General features: G+C 32.0%; 1 long non-coding RNA gene and 1 pseudogene across 1 annotated transcript; one reads left to right on the top strand and one right to left on the bottom strand.

Annotated features, from left to right (window-relative positions):
* The first annotated feature begins 433 nt into the window (after positions 1–433).
* LOC121223079 (uncharacterized) lies at positions 434–3,481 on the top strand. The gene is made up of 2 exons (XR_005920451.1): positions 434–875; positions 2,965–3,481. It is a non-coding gene; the product is annotated as an uncharacterized lncRNA (long non-coding RNA).
* Positions 3,482–11,322: 7,841 nt separating this feature from the next.
* LOC107913455 (non-structural maintenance of chromosomes element 4 homolog A-like) lies at positions 11,323–15,015 on the bottom strand (annotated as a pseudogene).
* Between the last annotated feature and the right edge of the window lie 482 nt (positions 15,016–15,497).

Consider the following 15,497-nt stretch of genomic DNA (forward strand, 5'->3'; position numbering starts at 1 on the left):
GTGTACAGAAGCTTAAAAACAATTCTTGATTAAACAATAATCAATTTGAATAAAAAAAACTAAAAGTTGGGAAAATTTTGGAAACAATGGACATGCCACGCCCTAAATTTTATTTATTAAAATGCGCAAGTATGTATCACAAGCGAATTATTTGTCTAGTGGTTAAGTGTGTTAATTAAATCTTAGAGGTACCATGTTCAAACCCTTACACTCTCATTTATTTTTTTCCCAACCATAATTGTTCACCATTCTAGAAGGTCAACACACCCCTTGTCGTCCAAGCCTTTCCATGAAGGGGTAGATTTCCTTTTCTTTTGTTTTGAGTCAACATACCATTCAAAGCCCCCTTTTCACTCCCCTTTTTGCTCATGATCCATTTTTTACTCTCTTTGTCCCCAAACTTACCAAATTGCTCCTTTGACTAACTCTTGGCTAGCCATGGCACCCTCAAACCCTACCATTTCATTTTTATTTTTCCAATTTTTCTCTCCTCTCCTCTCTTTGCCGTCCAACACCCTTCTCCACCGATTTTTCAGCTTTTTCTTCCTTGTTTTACCAAATTTGAAGCCTTTTTGCTTTATTCCTCTTCCACTGCACCACCATACATGGCTTTCGCACCACCACCCTACCTCTACTATCGTTGTCACTGCATCGCCATCGTCGTTGGCCACCACTGATTTTCTTTATATTTTTTTTTCTCTTCCTTTTTTTGAAACTTCCTTCCGTAATCTCTTAATTTCGATTTTTTTATTAAAAGATCATCTTTTATCTTAGTTTTTAAAACTCTTTCATTTTATGTTTATAGTGCCAAATCCCCCTCTTTAATCGACTTTTTGGAATTTATCGTTGAGCCTTTTTCCTCCGTTTTATCGTAGGTATGAATGATTATTGTTCACATTATATTTTTACAACAATATTCTAGATTTAGTGGGACACTAACTACTTGTTTGTGTTCTTTTGTGAAGTATCACACGAAAATCCCAGAATCACCACCTATTTGTAATAGTGTATGATTTGATCACCTTTTTGCATAAGTATTACCGAATCACAATTATTTCTTTTATTAAGGGTTGTAATTTATTCGTTAAATCTGTACTGAATCAATGTTGTAGTGACTCAAGGAATCAAGAGGAAACTAGGATTTATTCAATCGGATCTAAGGTGTGGGGGCTTGTTCTTGATAATAATAAATAATATTGATTAAATAGTAAATAATATTAATATTATAAATGAAATATTTTTGGTTATATGATTCTTGAAAATATGATTATGTGTGAATACAAACGTATTCCTAAAGATCTGTAAAAACTTATACACGGGGATACCAAGTAAGTAAATCCCAAAACTCTAAGATCTGTGATGATGATTTGTTGTTTGGGTGATTCTGTAATATATGTTAATATGTGATTTCCTTTCCTCATGTCATGTGATTTATGGCTAATGAAAATATGATTATCGATATTCTAATCTATATGAAAATATTGTATGTCATTTTTCTATTCTATGGATTCACATGTTAAGTATGCCCTGTTCTAATATTTTGGTTTGCATGCTAAGCATGCCATTGTAAAAATATGTATAAAAATATGAAATCTGATTCACATGGTTAAGCATGCCATATTCTGATATTCTGATTCGCATGTAAAACATGCTATTGAAAATCTTATCTATATGCCATATCACAGACATAGGGTGGGAAAAGTGTATTCATGCATTGAGGACAATGCATCCCTTAGGTTTGAGGGTGTGTTGTGCATATAGGATGCATTAGATATTTAGTTAAGTATGTTCATTTTAGCATTTTTGTTCATTTTTTCATTCATTTTTCCATAACATACATAAATGCCAAAGATTGTTAGACTGTAATGAGTATATTTTTTATTATGATGTTTGATGAGGAGCTTAATTCTTAACTAAACCTAGAAAATTGTTACAATGAATTAGGTGAGTGTAGCTTAGGATAGTTGCTTGAAAATTGACCCTTAAAAGTAGAATGTCCTAATTCCAATTACAATTAGCCTATAGTAATTTCTTTTGATAAACTTAGAGATTCTTGATGCTAAATTCAGTAAAATGGAAATACTCAATAATGAATAAAATGACAAAGTTTAAGTAAGATTTAAAAGAAAATCAAAGAAATGCCATGAAACACTCTAACACTCCAATGCTTGAAATTTCCGAATAGGTCAACATCATTTTGTTTGCTCCATTGTGTTATTGATTAGAAAAGTAGGTTTAAGTAAGAGTGCATAAAAAAAGTAGAAAAGAAAGTAGTTTAGAGGCACTCCACTGTAGTAATAGGTTGAGTAGCTAATGAGGTAGTTGTTTGCTTCATCCATCTTCTAAGTCAAAAGCCTTAACTTCATTAGTGAGTTCCATTCAAATTGTGACATGATAGAACACTTGGCAATTTAGTGTATGCCTTATTGAGATTGTCAAGTAAAGAAACCATGTGACAAGATGAATCTCCTAAAAAAATATATGGAAATAAGTTTATGCAATGCTAGATTTAAAAAGGAAACTGACTTTAGATAATAAAAATGAACTAAGTACATTAGGAGGTACTTGCTATGGTCGAACTTGCATGAGTAATTAGAATTTTTATTTTTAGCGCAATAATTTATGCACTATGTTTGCTAAAGCATATGAAACTTGAACAAATTTTTAAAGGTAAAATATTGTTGAGAATTGAATTACAAAATATGCTCTACATGGTTTGGCATTACTAAGGTAATTATGTTGCTATGGCAATTCATGCATATTTTGCTTGATGACAAAAAATAACTCAAGTTTGGGGGTGTGATTGTTTTAGGCTTTTAGACTTGATTAATTTCTTGTATTTAGATTATTTTAGTTGCATTTTATGATATTATATTAGTTTTTTTAGAACATTAATTGTGTTTAAATGTTATTATGTTACTTTTACTTGTTGGTGAAAATGATTTGTTTGTGTTTGAATAGCAGGTGTAGAATGTGGAAAAGAAATGAAAGAGTGATGTTTTGTCATGGAAAAAGGTTGGACGGATTGCCAACATTAATGCAATGGAAATTGTAGAAAGATACTAAGTCAGCACTCAATTCGTGCCACTCTCAGCCAGCTATAATTGTACCAGAAAAATCTACCTTTAAAAGATAGAGAAAAATTGTGTGCTGAGAGGAGGATCTACCTTATAAAAAGTGAGGAGAAGAGAGAGAAGAACAAGGGTAGCAGCAGAGGCTGAGTAGTAGAGCAGAACTTGAGGGAGAAGAAGAAGGCAATCAACCTAGTCTTTACAAGATATTGTGCCACTGGAGTTGAAGGCTGGATCGACGAAAGCTTCATGAAGTTCTTCCTTTATTTTCTTAAATTGTTTCTTTGCGAAATCAATTATTGAATATGTTGAATGATATTTTGAATTTTGATTTGATTAACCAACCCATGAGTTAAATCTCATCGGGTTGGCATTATTGGATAATACTTGAATTTTCCATTAATGTTGAAGTTTGGATCTGATCTATTTTACTGTTTCATTCAATTTGTTCTTTTGAATTGCATGCATTCAATCTCTAGACATATAAATGCACAGTATGCTTATAAACATAACCCAATTCTAAAAAAGTTAGGTTAGTTCGATAGAATACCCATAACAGTCTCTAGACATAGAGTAACATTCGTATAAAGCAGAGAGTAATCAGTACTGGGAATCACATTTGAGGTCTATAGACATATATTTCCTTAGGTAAGGTACCCTAAGGTCTAGCTCTCAAAAGAAGCAGACCATTTTAAATCCATTATGAGTAGTAAGTTGATTAAGAATTTGCCGAGGCATTATTGGTTTATAATGGTAGATTTCTAGTAATCCTAGCTTTTCTATTCAATAGTGTAAACCCTCTTACTTTTGTCTCGGTATCTTTTCCATAGTATATTTTTGAATATTTTTTTGTTTACATATTACACACATCATCATTATTTTGATTACCTTTGCATTTTTGTCATTTTTTTTGCCTTAGCATAATTCACATACTTCATAACAACAACGTAACCAAGTTAATCCTATTCGATCCTTGTGGAGACGATCTTACTTATCATTATATTACTTGATTCGACGTGTATACTTACACATTTTGTATACTATATTCACAAACGACACATCCCTTCAATGACTCAGAGGAGGATTGAACATTTTTATTTTGTCGCTTTTCAACGACTTGTATTAAGTTTTGGATGATTTAATTTAAACTTTGTAGGAGTAGGATTAAAAAGTAGTTTTTTTTGTTGTGCTTAGTTAAAATTTCTATGTAGGAACCTAACATGAAGGAGACACAAACAATTCAAGCTAACACGATCAAAGGAGGAAGCACCCACCATTAGCAATTAGAGCGACCACGATCAATCGGGTAACTTCCTTCCTTATCTATTATTGGGTTACACATTAAGGACAATGTGTCAACTAAAGTGTGAGGGGGTAACATAGAAAGTTTACTTCAAATTTTTACATTTTCTTTGATTTTTCTTGTCCTTTTGTGTGCTTGAACTTGTAGAAACACAAGTGATTGGTTAGAAGTATGTACATAGGTTGCTTGTGTTTATGAATAAATTTGGCATGATGATAGGAGATTTTAAATTTTTTATTATTAAAACACTAAAGTTCTTATATGTTACACTGTAAATAGGTACTAACCTATCATTTGTACCAAGTGATATAGAAAATACAAGGAAACGACCATGCTTGTATGAATGATAAATGGTTGAATTTGTATTTTTTTTGGTTGATTAAATTTGTGTATGTCAAGATATTTAGGGATGACTTAAGGTATTGTTTGGAACACATCCATAGCCAAAAAATTGTCCTACCTATAATTCACCTTTATTACCAATTTTTGAGCCTATTGACACTTCTTGATAAACCACATTAGAAGCCCCGAGCTTGGAAACATCAATTTTTATTTGCCTTTTTTCTTTGGTCCTACACTGTATGACTATAGATGTATGGCCATACGTATTGAGGGTTAAGTAGATACATCATGGTACGTATTGAGGGTTAAGTAGATACATCATGGCAGAGGTTGTAAAAATAGAGTGAAATACAAAAGATTAGTGTGATATAGGGATAATATGTTAGCTTGAAAGTGCAAAACAAGAAGAAAAATCCAAAAAGAAAATCCATACAAGTAGAAAAAGTACCTGAAAGGAAAAAAAGAATTCTTGAGTAAAAAAAATTGAAAGAGTAGTGACAAAGTAACAACAACATAAAAACTAGTTCATTAATGCACCTAAACTCGTAGGCTAGCCGTAATACTATGTCATGCTATGATTTCCTATATATGGAGAGACAAGGAAGCTGAGAGAAGGAGAAATAAGATAATGAGCGAGTAAGGGTCACTAAGTGGGGAAGAATAGGGATAAATACGATGTGCCAAACTATTTTTGTGTTTGTAACATTTTGATGCTTAATGATTTTGAATTTTATACCTGTCTTATGCCGCAAATTGTTACAAGTCGAAAAGCCCTATGTGACTTAAGTATCCTTATACATGAATGGACATCAGATTGAACATATGCATAAACGACTATTTGAATTCTGCTCAGACAATCAAAGTACTTATATGATTTGTTGATGGATTCCTATGGGTAAGAACCTTAATATTTTTACATTTTGTAACATACTGAATTTAGATGTTTATGATCAAAAGTGGTAAGTCGACTACTCATCATGTTGAAATTGTTAGTAAGCATGAAATGCCTAAGTCATATGCTCCAAAATTAATACTTGTACCATAATTATTCTAGGGTCGCCATTTTTATTTTTTCATCTTTGTTTATGTTGCTTGAGGACAAGCAATGACTTAAGTGTGGGGCAGTTTAATCTGTCGTGATTCGGTGTAGCAAATTAAACTAGTTTTCACATTTAAAGAGCTTGAATACAAGCATTTTCGTTATGTTTTAATCAAGTTTATTTAGTTTTATTTATATTCAATAAAATATGCACATTGAGTCTTTTATTAACCTTAAGGGTCGAATGAGGCCTAAGGGAGAGTTAACGTACTTTGTGAGTGTATAGGAGACCATTAGAAGACATTTCGGGTCAATACTGGATGTTATGTAGCAACATGGGAGATCCGATGTCACAACATAGAGAGCAAGATAGAGAAAGTGAGAAACTACCTTCAATGTCGCGACACAGGCCGAGGGTGTCACGACATACCCCTGAAGACAATTGCAGAGGAGTAGACTGGCTACTATGTCGCGACACAGGTCCTGGTGTGTTATGATATCGACTTTGTGGCAAGAACAAAAGACAAAGCAGGGGCATTTTGGTCTACACAATCAAACATAAAGCTTGGGAATGTCAGCTAACCTAGGGATAAGTACGAATACTACCTGAAGGCTATAAATAGACTCCTTTGGCACACATTATGGAGACATTTGACTAGCTAAGATTCTCTCTTTAGGTTTAAGTTTTGTTTTCTTACTTTTTTTAGGTTTTCATAGTTTTAGTTTATTTATTCTTTGTCTGTTTCAAAAGTTCTAATTTATAAAGGATATCAACTTTTGAGGACTCGTGCTTATTAACAATATCAATCAGGCTTTTCTTAAACTCTTTATTTCAATCCATTCCCTATGATTAATTATTCCATCTATTCCTTGTTTTTGAAAGTCATGACGAAATAATCCTTCTATAGGGGATTAGCGAGTGGAAGCATGATCTCTTAACTATTTTGTAAGGTTACTCAATGGATCAATTTTTTGGGAAAGGAAGAACGTGAAACAAACCCTAGGCCTGACAACCCCAGAAAGTCATCAAGGTGGGAATTAACCCCAAATTGGTCTTGCCCATTTGTGAACACCGTTACCCCAAGCCAGTCTAGACTATGAGGTCGGAAGATAACTAGTCCTTGCTAACTTGTATGTTAGTGGAAGATCGGAAGCTCCTGCTAGGGTAATGACTAGTTGGTTGACGAAGAACCTAAGACGACAGTTGATTGGGATTTTTGAAGCGAGCTTGTCACCCATCTTCAGATTTGATTCACTTTTATTCTTTATATCTCCTAAAATTCAATTCTTTTATGTTATGTGATTTTATTTAAGAAACCTTAAAACTATCTCTTATTTTACTTTCGCACTATAACTAGCTTAAAGTATTAATTAGATATTTAATTATTTAGATTAAGATTGATTTAAAACTCATCTCTATTGGGTACGGTCCTCGGAGCATTCACATACTACATTGTAAAATATATACTACAACTCGACCTGTATACTTGCTGATAGAACGATGGAAATGTGCAAGTGTACACAATCGTAACAAGTAATAAAGTGACAAATAAATTTCAAGCTATCGTACCCACAGGGACTGTGCAAAAAAATATATAAGAAATGCAATTAAAAACACTCTGGTGAAGGAAAATATTTTGTTTTGAAAAAGGGTTTAATAAAATTAGATTTTAACTAAGTAAATTAACTAAGAAAAATTAAAAGGTAAAAATTCCAAAGCACAACTTCTGAAAAATAAGTTTAATCAATATGACATAATTGTGTTAGATCAATTACATTTCTTAACTTATTATTACTAAAACAATGTTCATGTTGTTACGAATAAATTCACGGCAATTTGGTAATTTGTTAACTATAACACATATAGACTTACTAAATTAACTAATCTCTTGAACATATTACTATGTCAATTCAAAAAATTAATAAATTTTAATAAGCAAGTAAAATATTAAGTGAAGTAACAATATATTCCTACATTAAAATAATTTAATCACAATAATCTTGCAAGTTATGCAAGGCTAATGTACCGTTTAATACCGTCGCTAATTTAACCCTCAACTACCTTAGAAGATTAAACATGCACTGATTAAGTATTGTGTCAATTAATTACAATTTCAATATAATTACTAATTAATTCATTAGTTACCTTACAATTATAATGCAATTATAACATAATCATGGTTTTCCTTAATCAAACAATTTACCAAGACCTATAACAACACAAACATAATTTTAAAATCTTAAGTAGACGAAATGCAATCAACCTAACACGAATCAAATTTAATCATTTTAATTAAATTTAGAATAAAAAATAACAAATATAGACATGTTCATAATAACAATAATAAAAGTTAAAAGATAGGAAACTAGAATCAAATCTGGAGTTTCTCTGAAGCCTGACTAGTTTGCTCTGCTCCTCCTTCTTCACTCATTCTATTGAACTGAGGCTTCTTTAAGCACTTGAATACTGCTACCCAAGGTGGTTTAAGGGCTCTTTTCCAAGAGGGAAATCGACAACGGAAGTGGAGGGAAAAAATGGGAAATAAAAGAGAGAAAATGAGTGAAAGAGAGAGAGATGTGTGGGATGAGAGGTGTGTTGAATGAATAGGTGAAGGGGGTATTTATAGGTGGGATTGGATTCTAAAAATAGCAAAAAATCAGCAGCCATATACCCCCTTGGCCGACCACACATGTAGCAAAGTTTGAATGTTTCAAACATTGCTAAATTTAGCTTGGGGCAAATCTTTAAAAGCACAAAAAGTGCAGGGGTTTGAATGTGATTTCAAGGAGACTTCAAGGGTTAATTTTCAAGTAAAAAAATCAGATAATTTGAGCTGATTGGGTCAGCATGTTGGACGGTTTTGGGTAGCCCGTTTATTCGGTTGGATCAGTCTTTCGGTTTGACACAACTAGGCCTCTTTTCCATAATATAATTAATAATAATTATTTAACCCAAAATAAATTGGATTAAAATTAAAATTAATTATATTATGTATTAATATTCATCATTTGGACCGTCTTAGGCTGAAAAATTAATTCGTCTCAATGCTTCAAAAATTGCTTCACAGTTTTGAGCTTCTACTAGTCTCTGCCGAGCCAATGTTCATAATTTGTGCAAATCTGTCGAAAATAAATCAAAATTTTTGAAAATTTATTATAAAATTAGTTAAAATCTAATATGTTAATAATTTAAGTACAATGTAATTATTTTATAATTATATTATATTTTTCGACAAGAATTACTACGAAACTGCATGAATTTGAGTTAAAAAAGGCATGAAAATTCTATATGTTTTTGTGTTTCCACACCCCCAAACTTAATTCATTGCTTGTCCCAAGTAATGAACAAATTGAAAAGAATTTCTTGGAAACACCTTTGATATATTCCTTCAGAAAACATTCTTCTCAAAATTATGAATTTAGTATACTTATGCTCAAGAACAAAAAATTTTGAGATCTATGCTACTTAAGTATACATATCGTTCAAATTAATCTCAATTATTATTATGATGGAAAAAATAGACTAAATGATTTCTCAATAAAGATATGTTAAATCCCTACCAATTTGATTTTATTCCCTTATTTAAGATTAAGTTGCAATCATTAAGTTTAATCTATGTCTTCATATGTTGAACATAGCAATTTCTCTCCACTAATGTAGGTAGCACAAAATCTTGAATCAATAGGTCTTTTAATTAGATTGTAACATGGCTAGGCTAAGGGTAGATAAAAGATAGATAAATTTAGGCTAAAAAACCCTAGACTCAACTTGCATTGGACCTTCGAAATGATTGCCTTCAATACACCAACTTATGTTGCTTTTACATACTCTTTTGTACATCTATTTTGTAACGCCCAATTATTGCCCGGGGCCCATATACCTTATTATATATTAAAAAAAACAAATCAAAAGTCCATTAAACAATCTATTTTACATATATGTGGCCTAGTAACTAAATAAATGAATACCAAATAAAAACCAAATCTAATACAATTAAACCTAATTTAGTCTAAATTAACCCAAATCGGCCCAAACCCGATTACAAACCCAATACCCAAATTACAACCCACAAGCCCAAAAGTAAGAAAAAACCTAAGACCCTAGCAGCAGCAGCAGACCGTGCCTCCGTCCGTTTGCGCCGCAGCCAAACCCAATCTCCCCTACGAGTGTTGCACCTCCGCGCGCGTACGCTTCCTCTCTTCCAGGCTGGCTATACCTGAAACAACAAATAGCAAAAACACGAAGGAAAATGCAAATAACAGCAAGAATAACAAATTGGATATTTATTCTATTTTTCTATTTTATTTTATTTTCATTTTTCGCTATAAAAAGCCAATTGTAACACTAAAATAGGGCCTCTCACTACACCAAAACAGGTTTTTAGCGGCGTTTTTTAGACCTTTAGCGACGCTTTTTAGCGCCGCTAAAAGTATTTGCGGTGCTTTTAAAAGTGCTGCAAAAAATGCCGCTGATGTTAATGCCGCTAACATTTGTGGCGTTTATAGAAATAAACGCCGCTAAAGGTCATGTTCTTTAGCGGCGCTTTTCCCGCAAATGCCGCTAAAGGCCATATTCTTTAGCGGCGCTTTTCCAGAAAACGCCGCTAAAGAACATGGCCTTTAGCGGCGCTTTTTCCGCAAACGCCACTAAAGGCCATGTTCTTTAACAGCGCTTTTCCCAAAAATGCCACTAAAGGCCATGTTCTTTAGCAGCGCTTTTCCCACAAACGCCGTTAAAGGTCATGTTCTTTAGCAACGCTTTTCCCACAAACGCCGCTATTGTTTGGTGGCCTTTAGCAGCGCTTTTTTTAAAAACGCCACTAATTTTGAGATTTTTGTGAAATTTAATTTTTCATATTTTCAGCCATCCTGTAGCAACAAATCAAAAGCAACACAATCTAAACCAGCCAAAAGCAATAAATCTATATAATATTTAAAATTAAACGAATAAAATAATATTAATATCAATAAATAAAATATAATTCATATTATTTTTACAAAAATGTTAACAGTTAAAATGATAAAAATATTTATACAATACACTATAACGGCGAATGTTGTAATTGCTGAAACATCTTCATCATATTTGTATTTTCTTCTAGGCATTTTATTTGCAATACACATAAAATAGTTGAAAAGTTAGTAACTAATTACAACAATAACAACACATATAAAGTAGTTGAAATAAAACAGCACATATAAAATAGTTGAAAAGTTATGTATTATGTATGTTATTAATTATTGTATTTAATTTGTAAGTTATGGAATGATATATTTTACAATGATTAAGTTATGTAAATAATATGAGTTATTAAGTTATGTAAGTTATTATGTGAGTTATGATATAACATGTATAACTTATTAAGTTATGTGAGTTGTTAATTATTGTATTTAATTTGTAAGTTATGGAATGATATATTTTAAAATTATTAAGTTATGTAAATTATGCAAGTTGTTAAGTTATTAAGTTATGTAAGTTATTATGTGAATTATATAAGTTATTAAGTTATATGGTATGACATATATATATATGTATTATGTAAATTATGTGAGTTGTTAAGTTGTTCAATGTAAGTTATTATATGAATTATATAAGTTATTAAGTTGGACATTTTTTTTAAGAAAACTAATTAGGGAAACATAGGAATAAATACCTTATATTTCCTCAATTTCGAAGCAAATCCTGGAAAAAAAAGACAGAAGTACATTACTATCGAAAAACAAAAGTAAGAATAACAAAACAGAAGGCAACAGAAGTAAATTTGGCTAATAAACAGAAGACAAAAGTGAACAGCAACTACAGCCTAAATGAGAAAGCAGTATGCGCAAACAAGTTCATATGAACAAATATTAGAGCCATAGTCATTCGGGCCTACAAGGCAACAAGGCAACAAGCCATAGTCATTTGCAGACATAGCATGAATTATAACGATTAAAAGACAAGGCATGAATTATAGCAGAATGACAAATTGAAAGACAAGGCATTTGCAGACATGCAATATATCCCACAAAAATGGTGCAAATGATCTTGTAATGGAAAAAATATTTCAAAGTAATGGAAAAAATTGAAATATGAGACTAATATAATTGTTTCGTTGGGTTGTCGAATTATAATTTCTAATGAAAATAAAATCGAAATATTATTCTCATTTAATTGCGAAAGTCAAAAATATGATTAAAATCGAAACATTATTCTCATTTAACAGTATTAACTATTTAAATTAGTTAATGATATTGTAAAATTAGATGATTAAATTGTAAAATTTCAAATTTAAACGACCAAATTAAAAACAGAAACTGACCTAATAGAAATGAATAATAGATTGGTCCTTTTTTTTCTAAAATGGCAATAAGCATTGCAGATAGACTCACAATTGTATCCATACTACTTTAGGCAATTCAACAATAGCTAAGACTGCTTTATTATTAAGAATATTGACTGAACATAATACTCAATAGTTCTTGCAATATTGGGATTATATATGATGATAGCACATTCCATACCTTCCAGTCATTAAAGTCGAATCTGAACACAAAATGGTTGTAAGCAGCCTCACCACTTACTATGGACGAGGCAGCAGGGGCATTTTTAGGTGCTGAAAGAAAACAGTAAATGAGACAATTGCATTATCAAGGTATAATGCTAAGTGAATTGTCTGTCGATTGTTTTGATATATACTTACAGACAATAGGAAAACCAGATCCATTCACCACTATTTCGGCTCTTCCATCTTTAACTAAGAATGAAAGAGCAAATAAATTCTCGACAGTTTGTGCAAATGAACTTCTATTCAAGATCAAACTTTCAAGTTTCACTTGTCTCTTTCTCCTTAAAATTTCAAACATCACTGCCATATTCCTGTCAGTATCAGTTTTCTCTTCAGCACCAGTTTCATCAACCTGTTGAGCAGAACAATAACTCTTTGTCAACAATGGTTGTTAAAAGAGTAGACAGACACAATGCAAATTATGAGTGCTAAGCTTATGGTACCAAACAGTATACATTCAACCACACAACACTAAACACTGCACATCAGGATACACGTTTTATTTACTTCCACAACATCTCTAACCATCAATTAATAGAAACCAAACAAGAAAGGGAAGTTTGAATATTCCCAAAAGATAGTGTGTGAATAACTCAAAAACACACCAACTCCATGAGATATGGCTATTACCAAGTAACTCAGTGCCAACTTATACACCTTCTTCCTGATCATGCGTTCACTTAAAAATTAGTGTATTCAGTTAAATTCAGCAAGATTTTAACGGAAGTTTATACTGAATCAATTTATTGTAGTTAAATGAAGAAAACAAATCAAACCAAACTCTCTGTAAGCCACAACAAATTGAATACAGTTCTGTTTCATTATTCAGTTGTTAGACTTAAAAATAGTTAAGAGTTCTATAATATAATTCACCTAGTTACACAAAGAACAAATACTAGTTTTATTTCATAAATAAAAATAAAAATTTTAGATTAACAAAAGTCAAGTTGGTTAGGTTAGGCATGGCATGAACATATTTCAGTTTTTAATAACAAGAACTTTAAAGTGAATTGAATAGTTTTATCATAACTTGAAAAAAAAAAACTAAGACACCAAAAAACAAAATGAAACGAGCACAATGATTTTATTGAGGTTCTTCAACTATATTTCACAACCCTAAATGATGCTTAAAAACTAAAGACCAGAGAACACACTTCAACTCATCAGGCCGACTAGTATCAGTTGGTCTGACAGCACGCTTTCTAGTAACCATAGGCTTCCGTTGCTTTAACTCATTACTCATTGATCCAAGCCTAAAGATCAGCACAAAGCAAAACAATTCAGCAAGAATCCAACAATCCTTAACACCCAATCCATTAAAGACCAAAAAGAAAACTCAAAACAGTATCTATAAAAGAACTAACATAGTGCAAATTCCTTTGCAGGTTCTAAAGAATGGTGAAACAGCTGCCCCAATTTATTGGCTAAGCCTAACAATGCCTAACAATGTATTGGCTAAGCCTAACAATGCCTCCGCATCGGCTACTTGTTCACGTGGCTTCGAAACTACAAGCACGAAAAAGAGAAGCACCAAAATTAATTACAATAATAAATATATATTTCTTTATGACCAATGTGAGTCTATCTGCAACACCTTTGCAGATTAAATTCTTTCAACTTTTCCACATAAAAAAGAAATGAACAAAGGCTACTAAGTTAATTAAACTAAAACCTAGAAAATCTCAAACAAATTCAACGAATTAACGCTTAACGGACTTCCTTTAAGAAGTTAAAAGAAATGTGATAATTTATGAAAATGTTGAATATTTAAAAAGCTATTAAAGAACAACAAAATGAGACGTAACAAGTAAATGAAAACAAATTCTCTAAAACTTAAAGGAAAAGCAAAGGGAAACCTTGTTGATGTAAGTTGTCGACTTCATTAATGATTATGTTAAATTTATTAGAATCCACGTTCGATATTTCTTCCCTTGCACCTGCACCGCCAAAAATTCAAGTTAGAAAAAGCAATAATTTTGCTCAAATCTGGAAAGAAAATTAAAACAAAAAAAAACTAGTGAAATGAGATTAATATCCTTTCAGGAAAAGAAAAAGAAGAAAAATAAAAATAACCGCTTATTTTGGTCATCACAGCAAGGTATTTGGAGCGAAGAACCCTCCTATCTGCCGCATCCTCTTTTCGATTCGGTTGATTCGACTCAACATCCACCGACTCATCTCGGGCCACTCCCGCCACCTTGGTTCGAACCGGTTCAGCAGATGCATCACCCTTATCTGTTTGTTTTTCTTTCTTCACATTTCTCCTCATAGTTTCAAAGAATTTGAGTCTAAAAAGAATAAAAAAACTAACGAATAGAGGCAATGAAAGAGGAAGCAGGCCAAATGCACTTACTATTATGTTAGTTAGAAAAAGTATGCGCAACATATACATGAGTTGCAAGAAAACTCAGTGAGCAAAAAGAACCCATGGCCGAAATATAACCCATTTTCGTTTTTGGAATCCTAGAAAAAGAATTCATTATGATTTCTTCCCAAAAATTGGACCAATCAGGAAAAGGAACATCATTTCGGGAACTTAGAAAAAAACCCTTGGTCTTCTTATGAGCAAAAAGAGAGGTGGAAGCGGCGCCAGTGATGATGGACTTAGAAAATAACGACGATAGGCAAGGGAGCTTGAGGGGAGGCATCGCGGCGGTATTTGAAGTGAGGGAAAGTGAATTTTTGAAGTGAAGGATTTTGTTTTCAGAACTTTGGGGGGGGGGGGGGGAGGTTGGCGGCATTTGGTAACACAAAACCCCGCTCAGTTTTAAGTTTTTTTAAGTCAAATCTGACTTGGGGAAGAAAACGACCCCGTTTTAGTATTGTAATATTTGCAGCGCTTATAAAAAATGCCACTAATTGTATAATTTTTGCGGCGTTTTCAATAAAAATGCCACTAAAAATTAAATTCTGTCGTTTTACTCTACTAATTTTTTTTATAAATTTATTTATTTTTTGCGTTGTTTTTATAAAAAATGCCGCTATTTCATTTTGAACAAAATGACACCATTTTGCTATGCTAATTTTTTTTTATTTTTTATAAATTGATTTACTTTTTGTGGCGTTTATTTTTATAAAAACGCCGCAAAATTTTTTCATTTTGAACAAAACGACGCCGTTTTGCTATTCTAAAATTTTTTTATTTTTTTTAAATTGATTTATTTTTTGCAGCGTTTTTGCTTATGCGCAAAATT

The sequence above is a fragment of the Gossypium hirsutum genome, chromosome D11 (genome assembly GCF_007990345.1).
Source record: "Gossypium hirsutum isolate 1008001.06 chromosome D11, Gossypium_hirsutum_v2.1, whole genome shotgun sequence".
Taxonomy (NCBI): domain Eukaryota; kingdom Viridiplantae; phylum Streptophyta; class Magnoliopsida; order Malvales; family Malvaceae; genus Gossypium; species Gossypium hirsutum.